The following is a 25,049-nucleotide window of genomic DNA, read 5'->3' on the forward strand; positions in this document are numbered from 1 at the left end:
CGAATGAGGAAAAGAAAAGAGAAGATCAAAACCTCGAGCAAGATGGAGAAGAAATTAAGAGAAAAGTTTTTGCCTTTAGACTATGCACAAACTCTGTTTCGCAGATTTCAAAATCTGAAGCAAAACTTATCTACTGTACAAGATTACACAAATGAATTTTACTAGTTGTCAATTCGGGTTGAGCATCAAGAATCTGATGAAAAAATGGCTGCTAGGTATGTAAATGGATTGAAGTTTTCAATTCAAGATGAATTAACCATGAGCCGGATCGATAGTATGGAAGAGGCCTATCAGCTGGCTCTAAAGGAAGAAAAAAAGTAAAACACACAGTATTTTCAAAGGAATAGAGGAGGAAGAAGAGGTACTTCATCTCCTTCATGCGGCGGTTCAAGTTATGGAAGGGGTGATTCATCTCAAGGAGTAGAGAAGCAAGATGATACTCACCCAGAGTCCTCTAATCTACAACGAGGACATGGGTTTCAAAGAGGAAGAGGTTATGGTGGAGGTAGATGATGGGAAAGCCAAAGGAGACCATTCACTTGTTTTAGGTGTGGGGAAGAAGGCCACAAAGCATTTGAGTGCTCAAATTTTAACATGCAAGATAGAAATCAAGGAGGACCGTCCAGAGTGATTTTAGCTAAATCTGAAAATGATGGAGCAGATTTAGAAGTTCTCCTAGACGTAGGAGAAAACCTCATGATAAGGAGAACCTTGATAATCCCAGGGAAGGAGAAAACACAGATTCAAAGCTCTGATGACTCATGGCCTTGAACCAATATTTTTCGAACCAGATGCACCTCAAGAGGAAAGGTATGTCAAGTTATTATTGACAATGGTAGTTGTGAGAATATGGTTTCTAGAGAGATGGTAGATAAGTTGAATTTACAGTGTGAGAAACATCCTCACCCTTACCGTATTGCATGGTTTAAGAAGGGGAATGAATTTACTATTGATAAGAGGTGTCTAATCAAGTTTTCTATAGGCAAAACTTACAAAGATGAGGTCTGGTGTGATGTCATCCCAATGGATGCATATCGTGTATTATTGGGGAGGCCTTGGCAATATGACAAAAAGGTCATGTATGATGGGGAAAGGAACACATATACATTTTGGAAGGAGGGATCAAAAGTCATCTTACTACCCCTTAAGGATGTAGGGGAAGCTAAGAATATGTTGTTTGAAAGAGAGCTTGTTAAGGAGATGACGGTGACATGATTCTGTTATGCATTAATGGTACAAAAGGAGGAAGGAGGAGGGATACCAATACCTGCTGAAGTAGAAAAGGTACTCAAAGAATATAGTGATGTTATACCTGATAAGCTACCTGATGGTCTTCCACTAAAACGAGATATTCAACATCATCTTGATCTAATTTCAGGAGACTCTTTACCTAATCAGGTAGCATATAGGATGAGCCGTACACAATATGTAGAACTTAACAAGCAGGTGATGGAGCTTATGAAGAAAGGTGTTGTGCGAGAAAGCATGAGTCCATGTGCTATACCAACATTATTAACACCAATGAAAGATGGTACATGGAGGATGTGCACAAATAGCCACACAATCAATCAAATCACCATCAAATACCGGTTCCCTATACCTCGCTTGGATGACATGATGGATGTTCTTGCAATGGTGCAGTATTTTAGTAAAATTGATTTGAGAAGTGGGTATCACCAAATTCGGATACGAGAAGGGGATGAATAGAAGACTGCTTTCAAGACTAGAGATGGACTATATGAGTGTATGGTGATGCCATTTGGGTTGTCTAATGCACCCAGTACCTTCATGTGACTGATGAATACAATTCTTCGACCTTACATTGGTAAGTTGGTTGTAGTTTATTTTGATGAAATTTTAATTTTTAGTAAGAGCAAAGAGGAGCACTTGCAATATTTGTGGATCATATTGGATGTGTTGAGGAAAGAGAAATTTTTTGCAAACCTGAAAAAGTGTAGTTTTATGCAAGAGAGTCTAGTATTTCTGAGATTTATTGTTTTTGCATAAGGTATCATGATGGATTCAGAGAAGGTTAGAGAAATTCTGGAATGGCCTAGTCCTAGGAGCATAACAGAGGTAAGAAGTTTTCATGGTCTGGCCACATTTTATCAAAATTTTATTCAAAATTTAAGCAGTATTGTTGCACTCATAATAGATTGTACCAAAGGAAAGGAACTCATATGGACCATTGAGGCTGAAGAAAGTTTCAAGTTTCTGAAGAAGAAGGTAACTAAAGCTCCCATATTAGAATTACCACACTTTGAAAAAGTGTTTGAAGTTGATTGTGATGCCTCACATGTAGGTATTGGAGCTGTTCTTAGCCAAGCAGGTAAACCAATCACCTTTTTTAGTGAAAAGTTAAATGAGGCAAGGAAGAACTATTCTACATACGATCTAGAGTTTTATGCACCTGTGCAAGCCTTGCGACATTGGAGGCATTATTTAGTGCCAAAGTAGTTTGTCTTGTTCACAAATCACATTACATTAAAATATCCGAACACACAAAAGAAGTTGAGTAGTAGACATGTGAAATGGGTTTCATTCTTACAAGGCTATACATTTGTTTTGAAGCACAAATCAGGAAAGCAAAACCAAGTTGCAGATGCATTGAGCAGATATGTTGTACTTCTAACAACAATGGAGAATGGGGTAGTTGGTTTTGATGCAATCAAAGATTTGTACGAGTCTGACAATGACTTTTGGGAGATTGTGGAACAGTTGAAGAACCCCATAGCTGGATATATGTATGATATTCAAGGGGAATACATTATACAAGATGGCTATCTCTTCAAAGGGAAACAATTGTGCATTCTAGTTGGCTCCATGAGGGAGAATCTCATCAGGGAATTTCATAGCAGTGGCTTGGCTGGACATTTTGGCAAGGATAAGACAATAGCCTTAATCGAAGATAAATACTAGTGGCCAAAGATGTGATGAGATGTAACCAAATATGTGGCAAGGTGTAGGATCTGTTGAGTTGCTAAAGAGCACTCACAAAATACAGGGTTGTACATGCCACTTCCCGTACCTCTAGAACCATGGAAAGATTTGAGCATGGACTTTGTTTTGGGATTGCAAAATACACAAGGAGGTAATGATTCTATTTTTGTGGTTGTTGACAGATTCAGTAAAATGGTTCATTTTATTGTTTGTAAGAAAACTAGTGATGCAACACGAGTGGCCGAATTATTGTTTTTAGAAGTTGTTAAGTTGCATGGTGTGCCAAAAACCATTGTCTCTGATAGAGATACAAAGTTCTTAAGTCATTTTGGGTGAACTTTATGGAAGAAGATGAGGACTAAGATGCAGTTTAGTAGTGCATATCACCCTCAAACTGATGGGCAAACATAGGTAGTCAATCGTAGTTTGGGAAACCTGTTAAGGTGCATTGTTGGAGAGAAGCCCAGGCAGTCGGATTTGGCATTGCCCCGGGCAGAGTTTGCTTACAATAGCTCAGTGAACAGATCTACAGGTAAATCCCCATTTCAAATTGTTTATGGTAGGAATATGAAGGGTGTTCAAGATTTGGTGCAGTTTCCCCTTGGCAAAAGAATTAGTGATGATGCAGTAGCACTTGCAGAACACCTTCACCAATTGCAGGAAGAGGTGAGACATAAATTGTAGGAAAGTAATGCGAAGTACAAATCTATAGTTGATGTTGGTCGACGACATCAAGTCTTTAAGGAAGTGATTTAGTGATGGTTTATCTGTGGAAAGAGAGGTTTCCTATAGGCACATACCACAAGTTAAAATATAAGAAAGTTGGTCCTTGCAGGGTTTTAAAGAAGATCAATGACAATTCTTATCAGGTCGATTTACCACCTGATCTTGATACCTCTCTTGTATTTAATATTTATGATCTATACAAATTTTATGGTGACATTCATAATGATGGTGATGAGAAGGAAGTAGATTGGTAGCAGACACTCCCTAGTAAGAAACGAGAGAAGATTGCACAGATTCTCGACAAGAAGACTGTTCGCACTCGACAAGGAGAATACCATAGATACTTGGTACAATGGGATGGATTAGCACCAGAAGAGAGCATAGGGATTACAGAGTGGTAATTGCAGCAGTTGGAACAAGGTCAATGGCAACAATTTGAGGACACCCACTTGCAGGAGTTACGTTTTTTTCAACCAGAGGAGAATGATGCAGGGACTTCGCGGGGTCATAACTTTTGACTCAGTTGTCTGATTAGGATGAAATTTTACGTGGACGTAGATCTTGAGAATTTGATTGGATTTACGACAAACCAAGTTTCATAGGCCCCCCAAAACTTCAAATTTTTAGGGCCGGATTCCTTCATGTAAGGCCTCAAAATTAACTTTTACTCTTTTTTTCGGTGTTTTAGAAACTTGGTTTTTTAGTTAATTTTGAGCTCGTAATCTCTTTGAGATTAGAAAGTTATTTTTTTTGTCATAGGATTTTTTTTTTAGATTTATAGAATATTTCATGATTTTTGGGATAGATTTAAAAATTTCCTTAAATGGTAATTTTCAAATTTTGTAAAAATCTGCCCAAAAAGGAAATTTTTGGCGATTGTTTAAAATAGGTTTTTTTTAATTGTAGTGACGGAATGGTTGAACTTTTAGAAGAATAATGAAGATAATTTGATCTAGACTTGTGTTATTTCTAATTATTCCTTTGTATATTGGTTATGTTTTAATTGGCTACATCATCTGGTATCAGAGCAAGAAGACGGTTGGGAGAGGAAGAGGAAGAGGTCTTGCTTAGATGCATAGAGACATGCAAAACCTCCAAAGGCAGGTTGAAGAACTCACAAATATAATGGAAAATCAGAGACTCAAGCAAAGGGAAGATAATTCTGATGAAGGAGATACAGATCAGTCTGAAGAGTTTGAAGAAGAGCCAGTAAATCATGGAAATTTTGAAGAGAGGATTCTTAGGGCATTAGAAAGGAAGAATGAAGGAATTAAAGTTGAAGTTTCAGAATATGCAGGTAGTCTTAAACCAGAGGAGTTGATTGATTGGCTGAATGAGATGGAGAAATTTTTTGAGTGGAAATCTATGACAAAGAAAAAAAAGTTAAGTTTGCATGCACTAAGTTAAAGGGTCATGCAATGATCTGGTGGGATCATCTACAAAAGGAGCGAACGAGGAAAATAAAAGAGAAGATCAAAACCTGGAGCAAGATGGAGAATAAATTAAGAGAAACATTTTTTCCTTTAGACTATGCACAAACTCTATTTCACAGATTTCAAAATCTAAAGCAAAACTTATCTACTATACAAGATTACACATTTGAATTTTACTAGTTGTCAATTCAGGTTGAGCATCAAGAATCTGATGAACAAATGGCTGCTAGGTATGTAATTGGATTGAAGTTTTCAATTCAGGATGAATTAAGCATGCACCAAATTGATAGTATGGGAGAGGCCTATCAGCTGGCTCTAAAGGCAAAAGAAAAGAAAAACAGACAGTATTTTCAAACGAATCGAGGAGGAAGAAGGGGTATTTCATCTCCTTCATGTGGCAGTTCAAGTTATGGTAGGGAGATTCATCTCAAGGAGTAGAGAAGCAAGATGATACTCACCCAGAGTCCTCTAATCTACAATGAGGATGAGGGTTTCAAAGAGGAAGAGGTTATAGTGGCAGTAGAGGATGGGAAAGACAAAGGAGACCATTCACTTGTTTTAGGTGTGGGGAAGAAGGCCACAGAGCATTTGAGTGCTCAAATTTTAACATGCAAGATAGAAATGAAGGAGGACCGTCCAGATTGATTTTAGCTAAATCTGAAAATGATGGAGCAGATTTAGAAGTTCTCCTAGACATAGTAGAAAACCTCATGATAAGGAGAACCTTGATAATCCCAGAGAAGGAGAAAACACAAATTCAAAGCTCTGATGACTCATGGCTTCAAACCAATATTTTTTGAACTAGATGCACCTTAGGAGGAAAGGTATGTCAAGTTATTATTTACAACGGTAGTTGTGAGAATATGGTTTCCAGAGAGATGGTAGATAAGTTGAATTTGCAGTGTGAGAAACATCCTCAGCCTTACCATATTGCATGGTTTAAGAAGGGGAATGAAGTTACTATTGATAAGAGGTGCCTGATTAAGTTTTCTATAGGTAAAACTTACAAAAATGAGGTCTGGTGTGATGTCATCCCAATGGATGCATGCCATGTATTATTGGGGAGGCCTTGGCAATATGACATTAAGGTCATGCATGATGGGGAAAGGAATGCATATACATTTTGGAAGGATGGATCAAAAGTCATCTTATTACCCCTTAAGGATGTAGGGGAAGCTAAGAATATGTTGTCTAATAGAGAGATTGTTAAGGAGGTGAAGGTGACAAGATTCTGTTATGCATTAATTGTACAAATACCTATTGAAGTAGCAAAGGTACTCAAAGAATATAGTGATGTTATACCTGATGAGCTACCTGATGGTCTTCCACCGAAATGAGATATTCAACATCATCTTGATCTAATTTCGGGAGCCTCTTTACCTAATTAGGCAACATATAGGATGAGCCCTACACAACATGCATAACTTAACAAGCAGGTGATGGAGCTTATGAAGAAAGGTGTTGTGCGAGAAAGCATGAGTCCATGTGTTGTACCAACATTATTAACACCAAAGAAAGATGGTACATGGAGGATGTGCATAGATAGCCATGCAATCAATCAAATCACCATCAAATACCGGTTCCCTATACCTCGCTTGGATGACATGATGGATGTTCTTGTAGTGGCGTAGTATTTCAGTAAAATTGATTTGAGAAGTGGGTATCACCAAATTTGGATCCGAGAAGGGGATGAATGGAAGACTGCTTTCAAGACTAGAGATGGACTATATAAGTGGATGGTGATGCCATTTGGGTTGTCTAATGCACCCAGTACCTTCATGCGACCGATGAATACAATTCTTCGACCTTAAATTGGTAAGTTGGTTGTAGTTTATTTTGATGAGATTTTAATTTTTAGTAAGAGAAAAGCAGAGCACTTGCAGTATTTGCAGATCATATTGGATGTGTTGAGGAAAGAGAAACTTTATGCAAACCTAAAAAAGTGTAGTTTTATGCAAGAGATTCTGGTATTTCTGGGATTTATTGTTTTTGCACAAGGTATCAAGATGGATTCAGAGAAGGTTAGAGAAATTCTGGAATGGCCTAGTCCTAGGAGCATAACAGAGGTAAGAAGTTTTCATGGTCTGGCCACATTTTATCAAAATTTTATTCAAAATTTTAGCAGTATTGTTGCACCCATAACATATTGTACCAAAGGAAAGGAATTCATGTGGACCATTGAGGCTGAAGAAAGTTTCAAGTTTCTGAAGAAGAAGTTAACTGAAGCTCCCATATTAGCATTACCAGACTTCGAAAAAGTGTTTGAAGTTGATTGTGATGCCTCACATGTAGGTATTTGAGCTGTTCTTAGCCAAGCAGGTAAACCAATCGCCTTTTTTAGTGAAAAGTTAAATGAGGCAAGGAAGAACTATTCTACATACGATCTAGAGTTTTATGCACCTGTGCAAGCCTTGTAACATTGGAGGCATTATTTAGTGCCAAAGGAGTTTTTCTTGTTCACAATGTTGAGCATCAAATTTGAATTAAGTAAAATATCTTGATTCGTAAGATTGAATCATAAGAGCCCTCCATTTTTAGAAAAAACCATTATTTTTATTGATATCATAATATTCCATAAGTTGTCAAGCAAGTGTAATAGCATTCTATCGAAATATCCAAAATTCAAAAAGTATCGATGAGACCTAGCGATGTCTCATCGATATAAAAGGGATATCGAAGAAAAGGGAGTGTCGGTGAACTCTAGAAAAGACTCACTAAAAGCGATGATTTGACCAACAAAAAGTATCGAAGAAAGCAAAGGTGGTCCTCGCTGATGAGAAAAGGCTTTTGAAGAAATAATACTATCAATGCAAGATGAAAAAGACTCACTGAAAGAAACGCTCATCAAAAGAATGATATCGATCAGACAAAAGGAAGTTACGTCGATAAATGATATTGATGAAGATATGAGTTTCAAGGAAGCTAAAGGGCATGCTACCGATATGCATGATTTTGCCAATACAACTTTATCGATGAAAAATTACTAATGATCTCATCGATGAAAAGATGATAGTGGAAGCACGTCATCAAAAGTAAAGAAGACTTCGATGAAACGACAAACCCGTTTATCGATGGGGTGTAGTGATGTCAATAGAAAGTGAGTTTCGATGGAAGGATAAAGGAAGTCACCGAAGTGCTAGATCTCTTCGACATGAAACCTGACGAACATCATAAATATATCGCCAGGAAGATGGCTATAATGACCGAATGCAGTATTTCGATAAAGGGAGAAAATACATACTCGAAGTAATATTCAAAACAAAAGTATCATCGATAGAGACAAAGAGATCGATGGAATAAAAAATGAGGGATCGAAAGATATATTCTCATTGAAATGATTGCCATGAAAATCAGAAACAAATCCCAAGGAAGGTCACATCGCCATTAAATTTGAACGTGTTCCCAAGTAACCATTGTTAAAACTGCCATTATTAACTGATCAAAGATGACATGAGGATGCTAAACAGAGATATTGTAATGAATAAAGATGACAAATACATCGAGCACATGGGGGTACTCAATTTGTTTATCTTCCAGTTTGTTAACAAAAAATGTTAGTTAACGTTTATATGTTGAAAAGCCACAATGCTTGGTGATAATGTATACTCTCATATAAAGAAGGGAACTTTGGTAATGTGGGAAACAATTAGAGAAGGAGTAGATTATAGCCTTAGGCTTACCATTGTAATATTTTGGCATATATATAATATAATCAATTGTTTTCCTTTGCGTTTATATTGTGGATTATTGCATTTTCTGCAAGTAGTTGCTTATGATATTATCTAAAAGGAGATAAGGTTATTCGTATTCTTCCAGTGAAATTTTGTGTTTCATATTGTAGATTTGGATCAAAAAGATTTACTCGCAAATTGTAATTATTCCCTCTATATCTTCCCTGGATGATCTCTTAAAAGTTAGGGTTAAATTCATTCAAGAAGTTTACAATATCGACACTGAAGTAGAGCTCATAAGAAATAGTAACTGACAGGCTCGTCGATAGGGGGTGGGTTTAAAAATTGTCTCATAAGTTTACACAATAAGTCCTAAAGAAATATAAAGACTCTGTATCCCAAACAATGAAGAAAGGCACTGGTCATCTATAGAATACAACTCATCAATTCACATTTCACTTTAAAAGTAATAGGAGTAGCTGAGTAGGAAATATAGAATAAACTAGAAATAGTGTATATACATAAATTTTAAGCACAAAGATCGAATAACTTCTACAACAAAAATCTTGAACTCATCTGCTATATCTCCATCCTAGGAATTTATGCCATTCCGAGATAGGAGGAAATTAGATCAATATACTTAATCTGCTATAAAAGGCATTAGTCATTGAAAATAACTAGTGAGTAGGTATACCCGCCTAGGTCCTGCAGAGCCTAAAGTGAGAGAGTTAGTAACCAAATAGGTTCACTCTATAAATTGGCCAAGTCAATTCGAGGGTTTGATCATAGGAGTTGGCATTTCCTTAGAACCTATCCAATCTGTTGATTTGAGACACAACACACAGATCACATTGCATTAAAATATTTGAACACACAAAATAAGTTGAGTAGTAGACATGCGAAATGGGTTTCATTCTTACAAGGCTATACATTTGTTTTGAAGCACAAATCAGGAAAGCAAAACCAAGTTGCAGATGCATTGACCAGACATGTTGTACTTATAACAATAATGGAGAATGAGGTAGTTGGTTTTGATGCAATCAAAGATTTGTATGAGTCTAACAATGACTTCTAGGAGATTGTGGAATAGTTGAAGAACCCAATAGCCGGACATATGTCTGATATTCAAGGTGAATACTTTATGCAAGATGGCTATCTCTTCAAAGGGAAACAATTATGCATTCTAGTTGGTTCCATGAGGGAGAATATCATCGGGGAATTTCATAGCAGTGGTTTGACTGGACATTTTGGCAAGGATAAGAAAATAGCCTTAATTGAAGATAAATAGTACTGGCCAAAGATGAAACGAGATGTAACCAGCTATGTGGCAAGGTGTAGGATCTGTCAGGTTGCTAAAGGGCACTCACAAAATACAGGGTTCTACATGCCACTTCCCGTACCTCTAGAACCATGGACAGATTTGAGCATGGACTTTGTTTTGGGATTGCCAAATAGACAAGGAGGCAATGATTCTATTTTTGTGGTTGTTGATAGATTTAGTAAAATGGTTCATTTTATTGCTTGTAAGAAAACTAGTGATGCAACACGAGTGGCCAAATTATTTTTTTCAGAAGTTGTTAGGTTGCATGGTGTGCCAAAAACCATTGTCTTTGATAGAGATACAAAGTTCTTAAGTCATTTTTGGCAAACTTTATGGAAGAAGATGGGGACTAACCTGTAGTTTAGCAGTGCCTATCACCCTCAAACTGATGGGAAAATAGAGGTAGTCAATCGTAGTTTGGGAAACCTGTTAAGGTGCATTGTTGGAGAGAAGCTCAAGCAGTGGGATTTGGCATTACCCCAGGCAGAGTTTGCTTACAATAGCTCAGTGAACAGATCTACAGGTAAATCCCCATTTCAAATTGTTTATGGTAGGAATCCTAAGGGTGTTCTAGATTTGGTGCAGTTGCCCCTTGGCGAAAGAATTAGTGATGATGCAGTAACATTTGTAGAACACCTTCACCAATTGCAGGAAGAGGTGAGACAGAAATTGCAGGAAAGTAATGCGAAGTACAAATCTATAGTCGATGTTGGTCAACAACATCAAGTCTTTAAGGAAGGTGATTTAGTGATGGTTTATCTGTGGAAAGAGAGGTTTCCTATAGGCACATACCACAAGTTAAAATATAAGAAAGTTGGTCCTTGCAGGGTTCTCAGGAAGATCAATGACAATGCTTATCGGGTTGATTTACCACTTGATCTTAATATCTCTCCTGTATTTAATATTTATGATCTATACATGTTTCATGGTGACATTCATAATGATGGTGGTGAGAAGGAAGTAGATTGGCAACAGACACTCCCTAGTAAGAAACGAGGGAAGATTGCACAGATTCTTGACAAGAAGACTGTTCGCACTCGTCAAGTAGAATACCATAGATACTTGGTACAAGGATTTGCACCAACAAAGAGCACATGGATTATAGAGTGGGAATCACAGTAGTTGGATCAAGGTCAATGGTAGCAATTTCAGGACACCCACTTGTAGGAGCTGTGTTCTTTTCAACCAGAGGAGAATGATGCACGGACTTCGCGGGGTCATAACTTTTGACTCGGTTGTCCGATTGGGCTGAAATTTAACGTGGATGTAGATATTGAGGATTTGATTGGATTTCTGGCTAACCAAGTTCTATAGGGCCCCCAAACCTTCAAATTTTCAGGGCCGGATTCATTCATCTAAGGCCTCAAAATTGGCTTTTACTCTTTTTTTCGATGTTTTAGAAAGTTGGTTTTTTAGTTAATTTTGAGCTCGTAATCTCTTTGAGATTAGAAAGTTATTTTTTTCATAGGAATTTTTTTTAGATTTATAGAAGATTTCATAATTTTTGGGATAGATTTGAAAATTTCCTTAAATGGCAATTTTTGGATTTTGTAAAAATCTGCCCAAAAAGGAAATTTTTGGTGATTGTTTAAAATAGGGTTTTTTTCATTGTAATCGCAGAACGATTGAAGTTGCAAAAGAATAATGAAGATAATTTGATCTAGACTTGTGTTATTTCTAATTATTCCTTGGTATATTGGTTATGTTTTAACTGGCTACATCATCTGGTATCAGAGCAGGAAGACGGTTGGGAGAGGAAGAGGAAGAGGTCTTGTTCAGATGAATAGACATGTAAAACCTCCAAAGATAGGTTGAAGAGATCACAAATATAATGGAAAATTAGAGACTGAAGCAAAGGGAAGATAATTTTGATAAAGGAGATACTAATTAGTCTGAAGAGTTTGAAGAAGAACCAGTAATTCATGGAAATTTTGAAGAAAGGATGCTTAGGGCATTAGAGGGGAAGAATAAAGGAATTAAAGTTGAAGTTTCAGAATATGCAGGTAGTATTAAACCAAAGGAGCTGATTGATTGGTTGAATGAGATGGAGAAATTTTTTGAGTGGAAATCTATGACAGAGGAAAAAAAAGTTAAGTTTGCATGCACTAAGTTAAAGGGTCATGCAATGATCTGGTGGGATCATCTACAAAAGGAGCGAACGAGGAAAAGAAAAGAGAAGATCAAAACCTAGAGCAAGATGGTGAAGAAATTAAGAGAAAAGTTTTTGCCTTTAGACTATGCACAAACTTTGTTTCGTAGATTTCAAAATATGAAGCAAAACTTATCTACTGTACAAGATTACATAGATGAATTTTACCAGTTGTCAATTCGGGTTGAGCATCAAGAATCTGATAAACAAATGGCTGCTAGGTATGTAAATGGATTGAAGTTTTCAATTCAAGATGAATTAAGCATCACTGGATTGATAATATGGAAGAGGCCTATCAACTAGCTCTAAAGGCAGAAGAAAAGTAAAACAAAAAGTATTTTCAAAGGAATAGAGGAGGAAGAAGGGGTACATCTCCTTCACGTGGCGGTTCAAGTTATGGTAGTAGAGATTCATCTCAAGGAGTAGAGAAGAAAGATGATACTCACCCAGAGTCCTCTAATCTACAACGAGGATGAGGGTTTCAAAGAGGAAGAGGTTATGGTGGCTGTAGAGGATGGGAAATCCAAAGGAGACCATTCACTTGTTTTAAGTGTGGGGAAGAAGGCCACAAAACATTTGAGTGCTCATATTTTAACATGCAAGATAGAAATCAAGGAGGATCGTCCATAGTGATTTTAGTTAAATCTAAAAATAATGGAGCACATTTAGAAGTTCTCCCAGACGTAGGACAAAACCTCATGATAAGGAGAACCTTGATAATCCTAGAGAAGGAGAAAACACAGATTCAAAGCTCTGATGACTCATGGCTTCGAACCAATATTTTTTGAACCAGATGCACCTTAGGAGGAAAGGTATGTCAAGTTATTATTGACAGCAGTAGTTGTGATAATATGGTTTCTAGAGAGATGGTAGATAAGTTGAATTTACAGTGTGAGAAACATCCTCACCCTTACCATATTGCATGGTTTAAGAAGGGGAATGAAGTTACTGTTGATAAGAGGAGCCTGATCAATTTTTCTATAGGCAAAACTTACAAAGATGAGGTCTGGTGTGATGTCATCCCAATGGATGCATGTCATGTATTATTGGGGAGGCCTTGGCAATATGACAGAAAGGTCATGCATGATGGGGAAAGGAATAAATATACATTTTTGAAGGAGGGATCAAAAGTAATCTTATTACCCCTTAAGGATGTAGGGGAAGCTAAGAATATGTTGTTTGAAAGAGAGCTTGTTAAGGAGATGAAGGTGACATGATTATGTTATGCATTAATGGTACAAAAGGAGGAAGGAGGAGGGATACAAATATCTGCTGAAGTAGCAAAGGTACTCAAAGAATATAGTGATGTTATACCTAATGAGCTACCTGATTGTCTTCCATCGAAATGAGATATTCAACATCATATTTATCTAATTCCGAGAGCCTCTTTACCTAATCAGGCAGAATGAGCCCTACACAACATGCAAAACTTAACAAGCAAGTGATGGAGCTTATGAAGAAAGGTTTTGTGTGAGAAAGCATGAGTCCATGTGTTGTACCAACATTATTAACACCAAAGAAAGATGGTACATGGATGATGTGCACAGATAGCCGTGCAATCAATCAAATCACCATTAAATACCGGTTCCCTATACCTCACTTGGATGACATGATGGATGTTCCTGCAGGGCCCCAATATTTTAGTAAAATTGATTTGAGAAGCGGGTATCACCAAATTCGGATCCGAGAAGGGGATGAATGGAAGACTGCTTTCAAGACTAGAGATGGAATATATGAGTGGATGGTTATGCCATTTGGGTTGTCTAATGCACCCAGTACCTTCATACGACTGATGAATACAGTGCTTCGACCTTACATTGGTAAGTTGGTTGTAGTTTATTTTGATGAGATTTTAATTTTTAGTAAGAGCAAAGAGGAGCACTTGCAGTATTTGTGAATCATATTGGATGTGTTGAGGAAAGAGAAACTTTATGCAAACCTAAAAAAAGTGTAGTTTTATGCAAGAGAGTTTGGTATTTCTGGGATTTATTGTTTCTGCACAAGGTATCAAGATGGATTCAGAGAAGGTTAGAGCAATTCTGGAATGGCCTAGTCCTAGGAGCGTAATAGAGGTAAGAAGTTTTCATGGTCTGGCCACATTTTATTGAAAGTTTATTTAGAATTTTAGCAGTATTGTTGCACCCATAACAAAATGTACCAAAGGAAAGGAATTCATGTGGACCAATGAGGCTGAAGAAAATTTCAAGTTTATGAAGAAGAAGGTAATTGAAGCTCCCATATTAGCATTACCGGACTTCAAAAAAGTGTTTGAAGTTGATTGTGATGCATCACATGTAGGTATTGGAGCTGTTCTTAGCCAAGAAGGTAAACCAATTGCATTTTTTAGTGAAAAGTTGAATGAGGCAAGGAAGAACTATTCTACATATGATCTAGAGTTTTATGCACTTGTGCAAGCCTTGCGACATTGGAGGCATTATTTAGTGCCAAAGGAGTTTGTCTTGTTCATAGATCACATTGCACTAAAATATCTGAACACACAAAATAAGTTGAGTAGTAGACATGCGAAATGGGTTTCATTCTTACAAGGCTATACATTTGTTTTGAAGCACAAATCAGGAAAACAAAACCAAGTTGTAGATGCATTGAGCAGACGTGTTGTACTTCTAACAACAATGGAGAATGAGGTAGTTGGTTTTGATGCAATCAAAGATTTTTATGAGTCTGACAATGACTTCTGGGAGATTGTGGAATAGTTGAAGAACCCAATAGCTGCACATATGTTTGATGTTCAAGGTGAATACTTTATACAAGATGGCTTTCTCTTCAAAGGGAAACAATTATGCATTCCAGTTGGTTCCATGAGGGAGAATATCATCAAGGAATTTCATAGTAGTGGTTCGGCTGGACATTTTGGCGAGGATAAGACAATAGCCTTAATCAAAGATAAATACTACTGGCCAAAAATGAAATGAGATGTAACTAGATATGTGGCAAGGTGTAGGATCTGTCAGGTTGCTAAAGGGCAATCACAAAATACAAGGTTGTACATGCCACTTCCTGTACCTCTAGAACCATGGACAGATTTGAGCATGGACTTTGTTTTGGGATTGCCAAATACACAAGGAGGTAATGATTCTATTTTTGTGGATATTGACAGATTCAATAAAATGGTTCATTTTATTGCTTGTAAGAAAACTAGTGATGCAACATGAGTGGCCAAATTGTTTTTTTCAGAATTTGTTAGGTTGCATGGTGTGCCAAAAACCATTGTCTCTGATAGAGATACAAAGTTCTTAAGTCATTTTTTGCGAACTTTATGGAAGAAGATGGGGACTGAGCTGCAGTTTAGAGTGCCTATCACCCTCAAACCGATGGGCAAACAAAGGTAGTCAATCATAGTTTGGGAAACCTGTTAAGGTGCATTGTCGGAGAAAAGCCCAAGCAGTGGGATTTGGCATTGCCTCAGGTAGAGTTTTCTTACAATAGCTTAGTGAATAGATCTATAGGTAAATCCCCATTTCAAATTGTTTATGGTAGGAACCCTAAGGGTGTTTTAGATTTGGTGCAGTTTCCCCTTGGTGAAAGAATTAGTGATGATGCAGTAGCACTTGCAGAACACCTTCACCAATTGTAGGAAGAGGTGAGACATAAATTGCAGGAAAGTAATGCGAAGTACAAATCTATAGTCGATGTTGGTCGATGACATCAAGTCTTTAAGGAAGGTGATTTAGTGATGGTTTATCTGTGGAAAGAGAGGTTTCCTACAGGGACATACCACAAGTTAAAATATAAGAAAGTTGGTCCTTGCAGGGTTCTCAAGAAGATCAATGACAATGCTTATCAGGTCGATTTACCACTTGATCTTGATACCTCTCCTGTATTTAATATTTATGATCTATACACATTTCATGGTGAAATTCATAATGATGGTAGTGAGAAGGAAGTAGATTGGTAGCAGACACTCCCTAGTAAGAAACGAGAGAAGATTGCACAGATTCTCGACAAGAAAATTGTTCGCACTCGGCAAGGAGAATACCATAGATACTTGGTATAGTGGGATGGATCAACACTAGTAGAGAGCACATGGATTAAAGAGTGGGAATTTCAGTAGTTGGATCAAGGTCAGTGGTAGCAATTTGAGGACACCCACTTGTAGGAGCTGTGTTCTTTTCAACTAGAGGAGAATGATGCAGGGACTTCGCGAGGTCATAACTTTTGACTCGGTTGTCCGATTATGCTGAAATTTTACATGGACGTAGATCTTGAGGAGTTGATTGGATTGTCAGCAAACCAATTTTGATAGGGCCCCCAAATCTTCAAATTTTTAGGGCCGGATTCCTTCATCTAAAGCCTCAAAATTGGCTTTTACTCTTTTTTTTTGGTTTTTTAGAAAGTTGTTTTTTTAGTTAAATCTCTTTGAGATTAGAAAGTTGTTTTTTTGTGTCGTAGGAATGTTTTTTTATATTTATAGAAGTTTTCATGATTTTTGGGATAGATTTGAAAATTTCCTTAAATGACAATTTTCGGATTTTGTAAAAATCTGCCCAAAAAGGAAATTTTTGGTGATTGTTTAAAATATGGTTTTTTTCATTGTAATGGTAGAATGGTTGAAGTTGCAGAAGAATAATGAAGATAATTTGATCTAGACTTGTGTTATTTCTAATTATTCATTGGTATATTGGTTATGTTTTAACTGGCTACATCACAAATATAACCAATTATCGATACCATACAAGTTTTGTCACATTCTAAAGTTTTTAAATATCAAATATAATTAAATCGGTACCATACAATATGATCCATTGTCTTAAAATTTATAAGTGTAGATCATATGATATAATACAAGTTCCATAATTGATATACTACGACTCATCCTACATTCCTAAGATTTGTATGCAAAACTTACAATCAAATGTAACCCATAATTGGTATCAAAACTTACCACAAATTTTCAATCAATAAGAGAGCCTATTAATTATCATTAACTATTGCAAACATGTTTTCAAATCTATTTTAGCCATAGATTACACACACTAAGGAAGACAAGGGAAGAAAGAACAAGATGTTCTGTACTTTCCTTAAGAAGTGTTTACGTAGTCATTAGATGAAGGAGATTTTAATAGGAAGGAAAGGACTTACTTCCTCTCTAATTTAGTACTATAGTGATTCATTTCACATTAATTAATAAATGATGGCAATATATGAAACAAATATAGATAGAACAAGGGTAAGAATGTGTATGAGCAATGATAAATGTAAAATGGAAAAGATTAAGAAGCCAAACTTAACAAAAAAATACATACCAAATGCTACTAGAATATTATATTAAAGAAATTATCTTAAAATGAATCTAAAACTACATAGAAACTCTCTCTCTCTCTCTCTCTCTCCATTTCTCTTCACATATAAATCCATCTCTCTCTTTCCCTTCCCATATATCTCTCTCTATCTCTCTTTCTCTTTACATCTATCTCTATATTCCCCCGCTTCTCTCTCTCTCTCTCTCTCTCTCTCTCTCTCTCTCTCTCTCTCTCTCTCTCTCTCTCTCTCTCTCTCTCTCTCTCTCTCTGTTGCAAACATAATATATGCATACTACTAATGGAATATCCTTTACTACATAAATATATGCAAAAATAGACCAAAATGATTCCTAATTGACTTTCCACCCATCTTCAGCATACCCATTGCACACCAAGGTGCAATTGATAGTTTTATAAATATTTTATGTCATTTGATATGTGATGATCAATAACTTGAATTATATCTTGGGTCAAAATTTTGACACATCCCAAGTAGAACTTAATTTTTTGGGGGTCGGGACTTCTTAAGATACAAGTGTCATCAAGTGAATGAGAATTTTGACATGATATTAATATATTATTAATTTATTAACCTTCAATGATTTTAGTGTTTGCATGGTAAGTATTTCTCATTAAATTTCTAGAACTTTGGATAAGATAGTATTCTTTAATAAAAATATAAATGCTTTTCAATAAATATTAGATGCATCATTCAACATAATGATCAATGACTTAATTTCTATTCTAGGTCAAAATTTTGGCACATCCGAATTGAAACATAAATTTTTTAAAATAGGTCTCCTTTAAGAGAAGTCTTAACGAGTGAATGACACTAGAAATATTCTATAATGATATAGAAGTGCCCTATATGATAAGCATCATTTTTTTTATCTTAAATTTAACAATCATTTACACACAACAATATTAACAAATATTTAATGATAAATATAATATTAATAAAGTGATTTGATAATAGAGTAACTCTTAAATAAATTAAAAAATACAATAAGGCATCTTTTCTTAAAAATTAAAAAATAAAAACTATTCAAAGAAAACTATAAATATGCAATATTGTTATTGAAGAGAAAATGAATGTCCTCAAGGGTGTCCTCAAAAACTATAAGAAGAAGTTCACAAATCAAACCTGTAATAGCTATCTAGCATTCATCCCAAGAAATTGTCCGTACTAAGTGATGTCTATGGTTCTATTGCAAAGAGTCATTAGAATCCATTGATGCAACACCAATATAATCACTAGAATCAACAATTGATGGAAAAAATGGAATGTGAGCACATCTCTAGAACCTTATTTAGTGAAAGGACTTGAAGGTTCAAATGACCATATCGTATCTCCTCAAAATTGTCCACAAACTAGATGTTTGAATGTGAACATCATACAAAGGAACTTCAAGTTCAAAATTTGAGAAATTATACAATCTAGACTAATCATTTTCCTTCCTAAGTGAAAAAATGTATCTTCTCTACAAATCCCAAATGACCATGTAGAATTTGATGTGAACTTAAAAATATTCCCTATCACACAATGTGTGATCTCATAGATAGAAACACGATTAGTTGATAGTGAAGGTACACAAATGACATCATTGAAGGATCCTTCAGCCATGTCAATAGACCACCTCCAATTACCACACATATATTTTGTTATCCATTAATAAATGTATTGTAGAATAATTTTCAAGTGAAGAAAACATACTCTATGACGAAGCAATATGATGCAGAGCTCTAGAATCAAGAAATCATCTCCCTAACTTAGAGTATGCAATAGAAACAAGAGATTTCCCTTGTTTATATTGAATTTTAACTTTATTTGTAACCCTAACAAGATCCAACCATTAACCCTAGATATACATACTTATTCAACACAAAATCAATAGAGATCTACAAATGCATGCAAATAGCATAAAATAAATAAATCTATACCTTCACATGCATAGTAGGCTTGTCTCCATTGTTCTCCTATCCTCCATGGTCTTGCATTTGATATGGTTTCTCTCATATTTGTGTTGCACTTGCATAAGATCTCAAGGAAGATTGGATGTGGTTATGATGATGTATATCTATGATTGCAAAGATGATGTGATGATGTATGATAGAAAGATTGTAAGTATTCTTGAAGAAAAGATGATGAAATGAGAGAGGGGAGCCTCTTTTATAGAGAACATCCTAAAAACCTAACTGAAGAGACTAAGATGGTATCCGACTATGAAAGATGATAGATATGAGCAGAAAACCATCCAGTGATGTCAAGGTTGATGTAGGATAGTGAGGACAAAAAGATAACTTTTGGACTTTGGAAAAGTTGGTATTTTGGATAGAGGTATGAAAGGATTGAAAGTGGAAGGAAGTAATGGTAAAATTGATGGTTGAATGACAAAAAATCCTAAGGTATTAGCTGGGAAGATCTTAAATCTCTTTGACCAAATATGCAGAATAAAATACCAAACATGGATTTTCAAAGGCCAAATATGTGGCAATATAATCATCATCACAACCACATCTATTCTTCCTTGAGATTGTGTGCAAGTGAAACACAAATATGAGAGCAACCATTTCAAATACAAGATCATGGAGGATAGGAGAACAATGGATATTAGTTAGGGTTTACAAATAGGATTCAAAATTTGACATAAATTTTTTGGTGTGCCAAGTAGTGGGGCACCACCTCCATCAGTAGGGATAGGAGGGGTAGGGTCATTAGAGCTCAAATTAATTCAAGGCCTATTGATTTTGAGGGTGGGATTTCATCATAGCTCCATCCAATCCTTATGTATCAATTTTGGTATGATGTGTCAACACCTTATGGGACATGATTTTGGGGCTCCTAGTAGCCATTTTGTGATATATGACATTATTGTACCTAACACGTTATTTTTTTGATTATATATATTAGATGACATGATCCTTGTAGGGATTATATGCATGTGATCTTTATGTGATTCTCTTATGATGTTCTATATGATGTTATATGATTCTATGAATCCTATGATCTATGCAATTGATTGTGCATTATGTACTATGTGATGTAGTCATAATTTATATTATGATCCTATGATGAGATGCATTTTATGATATGATTGTATATGATCTGATTCTATATGATTTCTTTGATCTATGATTTATATTTATGCATGTACTATCATGATGGACTTTGATGCATAATGATCTTATGTGGATATGTACATGGATCTATGATGCTTCTAAATGCAATATGGATGAATAATGATGCATATTATGATGTGATTATGATATAACCTATTGTAAATGTAGGTTGTGATACTATATGAGATGATAAATTTATATAGACTTTGATGCATAATGATCTTATGTGGATATGTACATGGATCTATGATGCTTCTAAATGCAATATGGATGAATAATGATGCATATTATGATGTGATTATGATATAACATATTGTAAATGTAGGGTGTGATACTATATGAGATGATACGTTTATATGTGATACTAACTATTGGTGTAAATAAATATTCATTATGGATATTATCACACTTTACTTAAGTTAACTTAGGATAATGCATTTCTTCGTAGTTTGGATTTGAGACACTTAGGGAAGTGTGCACATAGGGATAGAGCTTGTAGGAGAAATTCCACCTTTTGTGGTCTTGTTTTGTTGTTACACTCCACATTCGGTGGGTCATCCACCTCTTGTGGAATATTATACTATTTCTCCTACCTACCCCTAGTATTTATTACCTACCCTTGTTTCTCATTGAGCCACATGTCATGATTGTGTGCTCGTACATCCATTTGGCCTTGCCTATATAAGAAGGCCTATATTCATTGTATTGGAGAATCCAGTTGATCATTTTCATATTGATGAGAATACAGTTTGTTCTTGTCATTCTTTTGTCTCTATTTTAATACTTTTCATTGTGCCCTTGATCTTGGCAAAATCTCACACTAACCATGCGGTGATGTAGGATGGTTCTAACACAATACACGCCCCTAGTATTTTTGGCGTGTCAGTATACTCATAATCATAACCACATCCAGTCTTCCTTGAGATCTTGTGCAAGTGTAACAAAAATAGGAGAGCAACCATATCAAATGCAAGATCATGGAGGATAGAAGAAGAATGGAGACAAGCCTACTTCGCATGTGAAGGGATAGATTTATTTATTTTATGTTATTTGCATGCATTTATAGTTCTCTATTAATGTTGTGTGGAATTAGTTTGTAGATCTAGGTTAATAGTTGGATCTTAGGGTTTACAAATAGGATTCAAAATTTGACATAAATATTTTGGCACCCCAGGTAGGGGGGACCACTTCCTCTAGTAGGGATAGTAGGGGTAGGGTCATCAGGAGCTCAGATACCTTTGAGACCTATTGATTCCAAGGGTGGGAGTTCATCATAGCTCCATCCAGTCCTTATGTATCAATTTTTGTATGACATGAAGATACCTCATGGGACATGAATTTTGGGCTCCTCGTATCCATTTTGTGATAAATGACATCATTGTATCTAACACAACCCCTTATGTTTATTTGTTTTAGAGGGGAAGGTGGTGAACATGTTGACATAGTTGAAAACAATCTAATTTGGTTTTTATTTCAGAAGACTCATGTCAACTCATCGATCTATATTAAATATCATTGAAGTTCATTATGATTTGGTTTTTTGCACTATGTACATTTTAGTTTCTTCTTTTTAAATGATTCCCCTTTTGAGGGGGGGGGGGGGGATTTACAATATCGTCATCCTCTATCTCTATAATTTTTTTTTCTTTTATTTATTTTTTAATTCTTTATGTTCCTATAATGTCACAAATTGTATAACTTGCAATTTCACATTACATAAACCTTTATTTAGCTCAACAAAAGACAATTTTCAATAAAATAATAATTTTATCAAATATGAATCTTCCTAACAAAGTGGGATCAATTTGAGTCAAATTTTCATTGGATGAGTGCACTATGTGTGGATGTCTATGTTGTATGATAGATTTTTGTGAAAATGTATGACTGAACTAATCATTGGAGCATTATGCTTCCTACATTTTTCCAGTGTAACACCCCTATTAGCCAATCCAAGTGTTGCAGGCAAATCCAAACCTTATAAAATGATATTTGAACTTTCATTTTTAATACAAGAAGAATTCCAATAGTCCTTTCTTGAATTCTCTCTTAATTTCTCACATGTATAGCTAAACATTACTCTCTTGAAGCTTTCAACACCATTCTTGCAATAACTTTAAAGCTTTGAAGAACACCACGCTCTCTTGTGGCATTGTTGCGAAGGCAACTCTATTCTTGGCTAGATTGTCTTCCTCTACTTTAGGAGATTAGCAAAACTATATCATTGAAGCAATCTTCATAGTTTTATTGCATTGCTTTTAGTGGAAGCATATATGCCTCTTTTGTATCTTTTAATGTCATTTTGATTTTCACCTGTCATGGTTTCTTATTGAGGTAGAAACGCCAAAATGGGGCTTTGACTAAGGAAAGCCCCTAAACATCCAACCTCAACCTTCTCTTTTGTCTTCTATTGTAGCTTACTGATAAAATCTCCTCTGTGAAGCTCCCATGGATGCTTAAATTATTGGGTTCCTCTTTGTTTTTATTTTACATTTAGTTCATTTCAATATATAATTCTTGTTATACTTTATTCCATTGTACTTTAGTAATATTATTCATTGATATTTGTATAGGTTTCATATTATCATTTTTTGTGATAGTTTTATTTTTTGTCTATATAGGATGATAGTGTGTTGCATTGACGTATACACATTGTGGTAATGTCCATGGCATATACCTAATTTAGTAGTCTAGAAAACCTTTATTATTTGTATTCCATTCCTGAAGTCATTTCAATTTAATTTAATTCCGTGTTCATGTTATAATCAGAAAACCTATAAAAATCTCTTTTGTTTGTGTATTTTGTTCTTGAAGTCATTCTGATTTAATTTCTTTCTATGTTCACGTTATAATTAGAAATCCTATAGAAATCTCTTTGCTAAATAATAACTCTATATTAAAAGAAGGATAAAATACAAGCTAGTGTTGAGGTCCATTTGATTTAGCTCTACTTCCTCTTCAATTAAAATATTGAAAAAAGCATCAATAATAGGCATACCATAGCAACACCCACAAAAAATGATGTGTGAGCCAAAAACAGAGACTAAATACTAAGGACCAAGCTTAGATAACACATTTAGAATTTGTAAATACTTTGTATCAATATTACAATCCTTTACCCATGTTCTTAAAAATAAAATAAAAAATACTACACCCTCTTGTAGGTCCATAAGGCAATGGAAACTTATTCACATGTATAAGGAACCAAATTTCTATAATATGATTTTTTAATTTTGTACTAACGATGAACTTAAATCTATGAAGGAAGCTCCTTCAAAGGAGCAAAAGTCATAAATGGAGGTCATGCAAAATGAAACTACGGTCTTGGAAAAATATGAGAGTTGGAATCTAGCTAAGTTTCCCAAGGGAAGCAAAGTTGTTTGTTGCAAGTAGGTGTTTAAGAAAAAATTCATAGTGCATGGATAATTGGAAAGGTACAAGGCAAAACTAGTGGCAAAAGGGAACTCACAAGTTGAGGGAGTTTTTGGCAAAAAATTCTCTCTTATTATAAAGCCTACTTTTATTAGATTCCTACTTTTCATTGTTGATGCTTATGACATAGAAGTAGAGCAATGCAAATTAAATTTTCTTTCTTGCATATGAATATTGATGAAGAAATTTATATGAGACAACCGGGAAGGAATTTTTTTTGAAAGTTGAAATAATCATTATATTGTCTAAAGTGGTCATTATAGATGTATAGTTTAAAGTTTGATGCTTTTGCACTAGACTTTGGGTTTATTAGGAGTGAATGTGATCATTGTGTTTATTTTATACTGATTAATGATTAGTTGCTAATTATTATCTTTTATTTGATGACATGTTCATTGGAAATAATAAGGAAATGATTAAAGAACTCAAAATTTAATTGTATGGTAAATTTGACATGAGGGATTTAGAGGTTGTGATGTACATTCTAGTTATGAAGATCAACAAGAATCAAGTTGGGCAAAATATTTGACTCAATCAAAATAATTATGTTTAGACTATTTGTAAAGGTTCATGATACAAGACTGCAAATTAATGAAGATTCATTTACATGCTAGTAAGTTAATTTATTATTGCATCAATTTCCGAAGTCATATAGTGGTTTGGAAGATATGTTTAATGCTCTTTATAATGGTGTCACTGAATTTATAATGCACATTGTATTCTATACAAGACCAAACATTGGTCAAGTAGTGGGAGTTCTTAGCAAGCTTATGTTTAACCTTGACAGAGAGCATTAAAGACTTATGTGAAGAATTTGTTGATATTTTTAACATATTTTTATTATTATATTTGATATCATGGGACTAATGATGTTGCTAAGATGATTGATATATTAGGATTTTGTATTTTTATTGGGATGGTGATTTAATCAACAAGAGGTCCATTAGTGGTTATATGTTCACACTATTTAGAGGATTTATCAGTTGGATGAGTAAGAAA

Source organism: Cryptomeria japonica, chromosome 8 (assembly GCF_030272615.1).
Source record: "Cryptomeria japonica chromosome 8, Sugi_1.0, whole genome shotgun sequence".
In the NCBI taxonomy this organism is placed as follows: Eukaryota; Viridiplantae; Streptophyta; class Pinopsida; order Cupressales; family Cupressaceae; genus Cryptomeria; species Cryptomeria japonica.